Source organism: Paroedura picta, chromosome 9 (genome assembly GCF_049243985.1).
Source record: "Paroedura picta isolate Pp20150507F chromosome 9, Ppicta_v3.0, whole genome shotgun sequence".
In the NCBI taxonomy this organism is placed as follows: Eukaryota; Metazoa; Chordata; class Lepidosauria; order Squamata; family Gekkonidae; genus Paroedura; species Paroedura picta.
In genome coordinates, this window is record NC_135377.1 from 22,287,758 (window position 1) to 22,296,768 (window position 9,011).

Below are 9,011 nucleotides of genomic sequence, written 5' to 3' on the forward strand. Positions count from 1 at the left end.
CCCAGGCGCCGGAGCCAAACGGCACCGCCGCCGCCGCCGCCATCTTGGGCGCGCGGGGGATGGTTCGCGTGACTGAAAGAGGGGAGTCCCGCGGCTGAGGGCGGCCTGGGAGCCGCTCCTGCGGGGATGACTCTCGGGCGAACTTGTTTCGAGGCACTCTCGGCTTTCATTAGCGGGGCGGCGCACTGGGGCTGTGTGGGGAGAGGCTTGCAACAAGTACCGGAGTTGCCTGACGTGCCGTCGGCAGGGCCTTTCCCGATGTGGCCCCAAGGCCAAGGAAGGACGGGGCAGAATCTCAGCCACAGTGTGTGTTTCCTAAACTTCGGGAGGAACCCGGTAGGGAGGGAGCCGATGACCGCACCTGGCCGGCATGGGTCCCTCCCCTGTTTTTATGTCTGGGTCTTTCAGTTTCTGTGCTTTTAAATTAGTTTTATTGTTTTAGTCAGGAGCCAAGGAAGGGCAGTGTTAAGGAGGTCTGGTGTCCTGCACAAAGCGCAGGGTTACTGAAAAGTTATTTTGTAGGGACCTCCCTAGAACTTTAAGAATGTGTGTTGGAATGACCTATTCAAATATATGTTAGTCATCTGCATGATTAGAGAAAACCACATATTTTGATGGGGATAATTAATGTGCAAATTCTCCCAAAGATCAACAGGTCTTCAAACCTTTGTTTTGTTCCATACCTGCTCAAACAGTATTATACCCAATTTTCTCTCCACTTTATCCTCCCAGGCTGAGAATGTGCGACTGACACAAGATCACCCAGTGAGTGGTATGACCTTCCAGATGTCCATGGACTACAATTCCCAGGAGCCCCTGCCAGCGAATGCTGGCAGGGGCTCCTGGGAATTGTAGTCCATGGACATCTGGAGGGCCACAGTATGACTACCCCTGGTCTTGAGACTTCAACCTAGATCCCCAGTGCCAAAGCTACTACATTGGTTCTTATGTGCATAACACATCCATACACATATCTAGAAACTTAATTAATCCCACCTGTTTCTATAGCGGGAAGGATTGCAAGAACCAGACAGACTACACACATCTGGCCAATACACTCACAACCTCCTGTTAGTAGGTGAGCTTTGGAGATCTGTACAGATAAAGCTGATGCCGGACAGTAAGATGGGAAAGGTGCTGAGGTTCAGAGAATATGTATTGCTAGGAAGACTTGATTCCTTGCACAAGTACATACATACGCTGATCCCATCTTGTGCCATTATTTTTAGTTAATTGGAATTTAACATTTTTGGAATGGAAAATCTGCACAGTTAAACTCTAGACAGTTGCTGGACAGTAAGCAAAACAGTGGCAGAATTTTGGGGTGCGCATGAAAGATCCTCATGAGAAGTGCAAAGGGAGATGCAGAATAAAATGTCATTTCAACACAAAAGCAAGGCTGGCTTGTCTGTGGCATACTGGCAATGTACATGCATACAGGCATATATACAAAGGCCAGCACCATGGCAACAGACATGCATTTCTCTCTCCCTTATCCTGCAGCCTTGGCTGCTCTACAGTGCTGAAACGGAGGCATCTTTATTGAGGAACATTATTTATGTTTAGTTGTCTAGCCAAGAGGGGGGAAAGGGAGATGCAACCCTTTTGAAATACTAAACGAGTAATCCTATTTGTTTCCTAAAGCATTTTACACTATCTCACTTAATGTGTTGCGAGTATTACCAATTCTTCAAAAGCAAATGATTGCTTGCCTTTTATGTTACAACTGAGGAGTAACTTTCTCCAACCCCCAGTAATGCAAGTTACCATTTTTAAATATACATGCAAACTATACAGCTAAAAATAGACGGTGGCTGAAATCCTGTATGTGTTTATCTATGACATAGGACCCTTCTGTGGAACTGGCTGAGTCAGCATGCATAGGATTGGGTTCTAAATAAAAAATGTAGAAACGTCACACCCAACCCAAAGCTTAAATCTGGCCACCAAATGAGTAATAATCCTCATCTGATTTAGCTTGTTTTCTGATACAGCCTGCAGGGCAGCAAAAAGTCAGAGGTGCAAAAAGGAAAAACTAGAAAGAGCATTAATGCAAAAAGGGACAGACAACTCAAGGCATTTGTACATCAGTCAGACCCACCCCACAAAATGTAAGTAGGATATCCTGATACAGAATTAGCGATTAATATATGAATCAAGAATTGCTATTCTAGTGATAATGCTTATTTTTTTCACATTTGGAAGACAGGAAGAACAGTGACATAGAAAACAGACTCATCCTTGAGTGAGAATAAAATGAAAACAACTTAAAGCTCCTGCTAGGAAAATATATTCTTACCTTGAGCCCTTTTATCACCCAAAGATTGTTTGTTTACTTCACTTATACTCCGCCTTTCACCCTAGTGGAGAGGGACTCAAGATGGCAACATTGGCTTTCTCGCCATTGTATCTTCACAACAAGCCTGTGATGTAGGTTTGAGTGTGACTCAAGGTTAACCAACAGCCTTCCATGGACCAGGTTCTACTTGAAACTAGAGTGTGGCTTACAACTATTAAATATTGGTTGCAGCTCCTCCAGAATTCTGATACTTCTAGCCTCACTGATCAAATGCTGACAAAAATGAACTCTTCTAACTGGTTAACTTATATTGAGAAAAACATTCGAATTGTTGGTCTACCCCTGAACTCACTACTCATGCTGTCGGCATCTGAGGCATTTCAGTCAATAAAACAGATTTTTGGAGACTGAACTACAAAATCTTAATAGTGCAGCTAATAAAACCAGTTTCCTGCTGCATCTTGGGATTCCCTCAGAGGTCATATGGCCCATACCTTCAATATCTGCAAGCCTCACATCAGTATATTCCTTGGCCAGATTCAACATTTTGCCATTAGTAATTTTGTATGGAAGATATCCAAAGGTAGCATATTGGCACAGGCATTGCCCGTATATAAAGCAAGTTGTATTGAAACTATTCCACACACTCTATTTTATTGTTCCCATTATGCAGATATCCATATGAAATATTTAAGCCTCATCTTGATAAACAAGACGGGACTTCCCGATTCCTTTAAGGTTTCCTGTCTCTTGAACAACCACACCCCTGAAATAACCAGAATGTGGTAGCACTTTTGTAAGGCACCATAAAGCTGCAGCATGATAAGAATTAGAACCCGTGTCCTTTTATAAGTACTTTAATGTCGCTTTTAGTTATTCATTTAGTATTTCACCTGTTCTGTATCCCAATATGTATATTTTAAACTAGTTTTTTATGCCAAATACATTTTTATCTTCTATTTAGTCATGCATCTGCCTGCTTAATTTTATCAGAAATCTAAATAAACAAACGAACAAATAAATAAAATATGCCAATAAAAAGTCTCTCCCTTCCATGGCAGGTGGAAGATTGAAACCTAGGTCTCCTAGATCTTAGTCTGACACTATAACCACTATACTACCCAGGACTCAAACTAGTCCTTTATGATTTCCAGTAGCATGAATTCTCCTCTGGTAAACCAAAGACAGCTTTCCTAAATCAGATCTGTACAATTTATGATCTTCTGAATCCTAGCCATTAGTTTGGGGCTTGCCAGGGGCTTGAAAAATCCCATTTTTACAGTCCCAGGGAGGTAGTGAACTGCATACATACTCATCTTTCTTTATTGATTAACTCCCAGTCCGTGTGATTGGCTCCAGTGGGGTGTGGAGGTTTGGCCTAAGCTATTTATTTAGGGCTCCTACAAGTAGGCCTTGTTTCAGGGTTCAGGTATTTGGAACAAGGAACTACACAGATGAGTGAGTTCAGCAGCGAAGGGAGGAAACCAGAACACCAGTCTCATCATATCTCTAAAAGAGTAAGCATGCTTTCCACAGACATCTACATAAATGGGGTGGGGTGGGGTGGGGTTAAAAAGCAATTATGCAGGTAAAATGCCAGCAGGGAGTTAGAGTTAGGGAATATCCAGCATATTGCTCAGAGTACAACATATATAAGAGCCTCTTGTGGCGCAGAGTGGTAAGGCAGCCGTCTGAAAGCTTTGCCCATGAGGCTGGGAGTTCAATCCCAGCAGCCGGCTCAAGGTTGACTCAGCCTTCCATCCTTCCGAGGTCGGTAAAATGAGTACCCAGCTTGCTGGGGGGTAAACGGTCATGACTGGGGAAGGCACTGGCAAACCACCCCGTATTGAGTCTGCCATGAAAACGCAGGAGGGCGTCACCCCAAGGGTCAGATATGACTCGGTGCTTGCACAGGGGATACCTTTACCTTTACCTTTACAACATATATGCCTATTTGCCAGCTGGACAGAAATCGTTGGTTTGTGCTCTATGCAAGGAATCCCTAGTTCTCGGAATGAGTTTACACCCTCGAGGTCAAGGTGGCTGACCTGCAGAAGTGGAGACAGTCAGAGACTTGTTAGATGTGTCCCACTCTGAGAATGGCAGCCCCACTGCTGTCAGGGAACAGTGTTGGAGAAAGAAAAATTGAGAATCTAAGAGAAACAAATTCACTAACAGAAATGCTATGGGTGGAAATGGTGTGCTTAACTCTGGAAGTTTATCGCCCACTAAATCAAAGGTTAGAAGATAATTTAAACACAGCAAAACAATTAAGGAAAGCAGCTAAATGAAATAACTGTCAAAATACGTGACTTTAACAACAAATTGATTGGGTCAATATGTGCTCAAGACAGGAAGGAACAAGTGGTCATAGAATCTACCAGTGGGAGACAATCCTGGACTTAGTCCTAAATAATTCTCAAGACCTGGTGAGAACAGTGGCCATATTGTTATTAAGTTTAGCACTGATATAAATAGGGAATTGTGCAAAAAGACAAACACAGTCACACTTAACTTTAGAAGGGATAGTTCCTCTCAAATGAGAAGAAGAAACTGAAAGGAAAGGTAAGGCGGGTCAAAGGCAGTGTTCTACTTCAGTGGGGAGAAGTCATCTAAACTGGTCAGGCCATGACTCTACTTGCTCAGATAGGGCTATGCAAATTGCTTGTTGCATGGTTTCCTCCTGTGTGAACATAGGCTGGCTTTCTAGTTTGGCTAGCCCTATAGCTCAGGCAGCAGGCTCCAAGCCAGAACTACTTACAGTAGAAATGTTTTAGCCTTTGCAAGTCTAGAGAGAGCATTTAGCCTTTGCAGTTTTAAAGGCAGATAACAGTTGTACAAGGTTCCTTTAAGAATCTTCAAAAAAAGAATTAGTAGTGAAATGGCTAAGTTGTTTGTTTATTATATTTATATACCACCCTCCCTTTTGGGCCAGGGCAGTTTACGTTGAACCTGGAAGAACATTGGAACAAGTACAGTATAATTCAGTAACAATAAAACAAGAGTAATAACAATGGTTACAATAGCATTTCAGTAACTGGTTCAACAACATTAGCATTTTAACTATCCCATGGTTGCTCCGTTCAGAATTCAGTTCATGAGGAGGGGTTCTGTGGGGCCCAGTAGATGTTGTTGGTTCTGTCAACCTCAACCAAATGCTTGGCGGAAGAGCTCCATTTTGCAGGCCCTGTGGAACAGTGCAAGCTCTGGCAGGGCCCTGATCTCTTCTGGGAATTTATTCCACCAGATGGGAGCCAGGACGGAGAAAGCAGAGGTCCATGAGTATCTATTAGCCACAAAGTATAGATGAAACACTAGGTCTGGGGCACTGATGCTCTGTATTCTTGGTGCTTGGGGGGCAACAGAGAGAGGGCTTTTGGAGTTCTGGCCCAGCTGGTGGACCACCTGATTGCACCAGGGTTTTGATCACACTGTGCCATTGAGTATTGGGCTAGATGGGCCTTTGGCATGATCTAGCATAGCTTCTTTATATTCTCATTTTTATTTATATTCATTCATTTAATTTATATACCACCCCTCACAATAATGTCTCAGGGCAGACATTATTAGTGTCTCAGGGGATTCAGTTCAGGTCACAAGTTATGCAAACCTGTCCCAAATTGACTGTCTAGTTAAAATCACCAGGGCTGGATGATGGGCCATCCCTGTTCCACCATAAAAAGGCTTATGAAACTCCATATTAAGTAAGCTAACTAGTGCATACATGTAGGCCTGATCTTGTGCAGAAACAGGTATGTCACCTAACTGCAGTAAATTAGGCTGGCAGTTCCATATTAGGAGCCGTGCAGCTTGGGTCGGTAGCCCAAATATGTTAATCCGAAATGGAGTATGGTGTTGCTGTGGTCAAAGGACTGTTCCTGCAGTAGTATTGATATGTGTGTACTGAATTGGATACAAAACTGGCAGAATCCTTAAGTTATTTCAAAAGACAAGAACAGAGCCTGAGTAGATGTTTCTTATAGCAACCACAGATGAGTAAATTCTGTAGCCACAGTGCCAAGCCACATTCATATGCTGTCTCTTCAACCTCAGGCCACATGTAACCCTCACCCAGCCAGAACCACATCCCCTCTTATGTGTACCACACAAAGCATGCATCTAAACAAATAATAATGTTTTACAATTATAAAGCTTTATAATTACTGTGAAAAAGATTCCATTTTGTCACTTTGAGCAAATCACATTATTTTTGTATGCAATGTTTTTTGTCTTTTTGGCCTACTTATGGTCTAGTTCCATCCTGTCTAGATCAATGCATTGCTGAGGTTCAGCAAGGCTTGTTTATCATTATATTCAAACCCTGATTTTTTCAGTTTGTAGTGTACTTGTTTAAATGGTCCTCTAGCTTAAAAAGGCAGGGTCAATTCTTCACTCAGTCATGAAGAAGAGAAGAGTTGGTTTTTATACCACACTTTTCATTACCAGAAGGATTCTCAAAGTGGCTTACAATTGCTTTCCCTTTCTCTCCCCACAACAGACACCCTGTGGGGTGGGTGAGGCTGAGAGAGCCCTGATATTCCTGCTCTGTCAGAACAGCTTTATCAGCACCGTGGCAACCCCAAGGTCTCCCAGCTGGCTGCATGTGGAGGAGTGTGGAATCAAATCCAACTCGCCGGATTAGAAGTCAGCACTCCTAACCACTACACCAAGCTAGAAGGAAGCACAGACCCTGATTCAGCTGCTTGCATGTGAGTGGTTTGATTTATTGTAAAGAGACAGTAGCTAAACAGATCAGAGTACAAGAAAGAAACAGGCTAATTCCAGCCATTTTATTGTTGCAGCTGAACCAAACACATGGTGAACATATTCAAGTAGCTCCTAATAGAAATTGGTTTGGTTCAGCGGCCTAAACCAGTTATTAAGACAATTAATATGCAGCTGATGACTTTTCCCACATAGATTATTTGCCTCTGGGTCAATGCTGTTGGAAGCAGGTTTTTTCCCGTATTTCATCACAGCATCAGGCTGCATTCATGCACTTCCTGGGGTTTCCCCTGGTCTTTCCCAAGCCTGCTTGTTCTGAAGTTTTGGGAAAGATTGCAGTAAAACCTGGATAACCACTGTGCAGGTGAGAAAGGTTGGGTTTTCCCAAAGGTTGGATTTTCCCAATGCTGCCTCCATGCAGGCTGCTTTCTGTCTGCTACTCCATCCATGGAAATTTTTAAACAGAGGCTGGGTAGCCAAGTGATGGAGAGGCTGATTCTGTGAAGTTTCAAGGGGGTGGCAGGTGACAGTGGATGAGTGATAGGGTTGTGAGTGTCCTCCATTGTGCGGGGGGTTGGACTAGATGACCCATGAGGTCCCTTCCAACTCTATGATTCTATGAATCCTCCTGCAACTGTTGGGCATTTTTGTTTCAAATCAGCAGTTGAATACAGGTATACCATTATAACAATTGGTGTTTCAGGTTTCACATGCCCCAGAGATGACCATGTCTCCTGGAACTAGGTCCCTTGTTCACCAACCCAAGTGCCATTGCTTAGGCCATTGGGAGGAAAGGAGGCAAGCATCCTGAATCCAGCACAACTGAGAGAGAATTGTCACTGGTGCTGGATCCAGACAGAATGACTTTAAAAAACTGCATTAGATTCATGATATCTGCATGTACCTTTGGGAGCCAACTTTCCACTGCAAAGCAAGGTTCAAACAAAATAGCCCCCCAATTGCTCTGTTGAGGACAGAAGCTCATAGACCGTTTACGCACTGGGAAATTCACTGCCCCAGCTCTCAGGCAGGAGCACAAATCGGGGGCGGATGAGGTGCACCGGGCCAAATACTCCCTGGTGTGGATGCAGGAAGAGGAGGGGCAACTTGCCACAACTAAAACTCAGCCTGCAGCTCAGCATGAAACCTCCAGTGCATAAACGGTCATTGTGAATTTCCATGAGTACAGACCTAATTGTCATTAAAGGGGTCGTTCTCTAGGCAGCGACACCAGTCACTCCGGACTATATCAAACATATGAAGCTTTCTTACACTGTGTCAGGTTATTGGTCTGTACTGTCCAGTGTCTACCTTTCAACCAGGGTTCCAGTTTCTGAAAGCTGTAAAACAGCACCAGTAATCTCTTTAAATGAATCAGTTAATAATTAATAAACAGGCCTTCTGCAGACCAAATAAACAATACATCTTGTACATATAGTATTATTGCCTTTAAATGTATGCTGATGCTGCTGTGATTAATAAAATACAAATCTATTGAGATGCATAACTGAATTCATAGTCACTTTTTGACATTATGTATTTTCTGAATTCATTTATATTTATGTTATTATCAAATAAACCAGGGTGTCTCATAACACATCAAAGGTAAAACAATAAACATTCGAAACATTTTGAACAGTCAGATTTGTATTAAAACCGATCAGAAACTCACCTCATTCTCTCTGGTAGGAGTACAGTACATTGTTGTTAAAAATTAATAGATGGTGTACAGATGGTGTACAGAGCCTCTTGTGGCGCAGAGTGGTAAGGCAGCCGTCTGAAAGCTTTGCCCATGAGGTTGGGAGTTCAATCCCAGCAGCCGGCTCAAGGTTGACTCAGCCTTCCATCCTTCCGAGGTCGGTAAAATGAGTACCCAGCTTGCTGGGGGGTAAACGGTAATGACTGGGGAAGGCACTGGCAAACCACCCCATATTGAGTCTGCCATGAAAACGCTAGAGGGCGTCACCCCAAGGGTCAGACATGACTC

General features: G+C 43.3%; 1 long non-coding RNA gene across 1 annotated transcript; it reads left to right on the forward strand.

The window, feature by feature from the left end:
* The first annotated feature begins 194 nt into the window (after positions 1 to 194).
* Positions 195 to 8,551, forward strand: LOC143844572 (uncharacterized). Its single transcript, XR_013234042.1, has 3 exons — positions 195 to 336; positions 2,002 to 2,111; positions 6,798 to 8,551. It is a non-coding gene; the product is annotated as an uncharacterized LOC143844572 (long non-coding RNA).
* Positions 8,552 to 9,011: the final 460 nt, after the last annotated feature.